This window comes from Jatropha curcas, chromosome 7 (genome assembly GCF_041381405.1).
Source record: "Jatropha curcas cultivar XTBG-Jc1 chromosome 7, XTBG_Jcur_1.0, whole genome shotgun sequence".
NCBI lineage: Eukaryota > Viridiplantae > Streptophyta > Magnoliopsida > Malpighiales > Euphorbiaceae > Jatropha > Jatropha curcas.
Window position 1 is genome coordinate 1,191,084 of NC_143157.1, and position 1,999 is coordinate 1,193,082.

Here is a 1,999-nt window from a genome sequence, read left to right on the forward strand (position 1 = left end):
TTTGGTTATTCATTCTTATTTTTAAATTCTCGAAGTTGGAAGATTGTATTGTTGAGACAATCTATTTCCCCTCCCAATGCAAATTTGAAAGAATTTGATATAGTTATACAATTAACGAACTCTTGATAAATCATTGGCGAGCAACTCACACGGTCTGTAACCCCAAGATCTTCCTAGTAGGTTTCTTCACTCATAGAGTTGCATCACTCGACCACACCCAATCGAACTCTAAACAGAAGCTATAATTGATAATAAAAAAAAAAATACAAGATATTTATTGATAAAATTAAAATATTGACCAAATTAAAAAAAGAAACTCGAAAGTTCATGCCTTTTTTTGGTGATTGAGCCTTTAATTTTGAACTGATCGGGTGTAACAACAAACAATATTCTAAATTGAGGTATAATTATTTGAATTTATAAAACAAAATAAAATTGCAAAACGATGCAAAGTTCGTTATTTCTAAATAGCTACATTCTTACCACTAAATTAAGAAACCAATTGTTAGAACATATAGGTTTGATAATTAATTTGATATTTTTTAAATAATAATAATAATAATAATTTGTTTATACATATAACTAGTGTTAAAAGCCGCGAACGGGACAATATTAAAAGATAAAATAATCTTGGCTACACATCATTCCAAAATAATAAAATTATATAATAAAATGATCCCGAAATGCATTACAAAATTATACCTCATTCAAATATATTAAAAAAATTGTAATGCTAATATGTGCATTTTTAAGTATCTTGTGAAGCCTTCCATCAAAATATATAATAACAAAAGTAATGGATGATATAATATATCAAACAATAATATTTAGGACCCTATATATATATATATAACTCATCCATATTCTTTCTGTATTTCTTGGTGTGTTAATATTTGCTCTATACTCGTATGTACCTGTAATATTTTTATACCAATAACATTTATACCATTTACTGTAACTTTTTTTTGGAGATTGTGGAAACTCCCATGAATATTCCTCGTGGAGAAGACTAATCTGAAAAAACAAATATACGTCATTATTGACGTAATAAAATTAATAAATTCTATTAACGTTATACATTCAATATATCTCTGCTTTCAATGTCAAAAAAAAAAATATATCTCTGCTTTCATTTTCTTTTCTTTTCTCTTTTTTGGGTTCAGATTCTTATTTCCACTCTCTTCTGTGTCACATTTTTTTACTTGAGTTGAGAGTCATAATGGAGATTTGCTGTTGTCAAGCAGTTGTCCTTGTAAGACAAAATGATTTTAAAAATATAAAAGAAAATAACAAAAATTCTGTTTCTCAATGAATTAAGATATATAATGCAGGAGTTGGAGTTGACATATAATGGATTCGACTCAAGTTGACCATTTTTTTACCCCCTTAAGTCGGTGCCACAAAAAATTACTTGATCTATTAAAAGGAAATTCAATCCGGTTCATTAACATAACAAAACAAATTTTATTTACGAATGAACGGAAGAAAGAAAAGAAATGACTGGAACCTGCCATAATTGCCCCGCACATACCTTTAGATTCAAATCTATTTTTGTTTGCTTCAACTCATTGATAAAATCAATTTGTGAAGACATGATCGAAAACAACTAGATTTTTGCAATTAATTAAAGAAGAGGGAATTAAATCTAATGGTAAAAATAGTTTCTGTATTAATACAGATTTTCAAAATCTGTATGGCAGTTTCACCCGTATTTTAATTTAAATTTAATTGAATAACATTATTTTCATGAAATGTAACTAATAAATATTATTTTGATGGGAATACAACTAATGGATATAACTAATTATCCGATAGATATAACCACACATTATCTGATAGATATAGCCATGACTAGATATTTTCAACCGACCACATGATCGAGAGACGTTTGCAGTAGTCGAACAACTGCCGGTTTTTTATCGTTCGAGAATATAAAACAACTGCTCTCCTTATTACACTCGGCAAATTGTCATACTTACACTCGGCAAATTATCATACT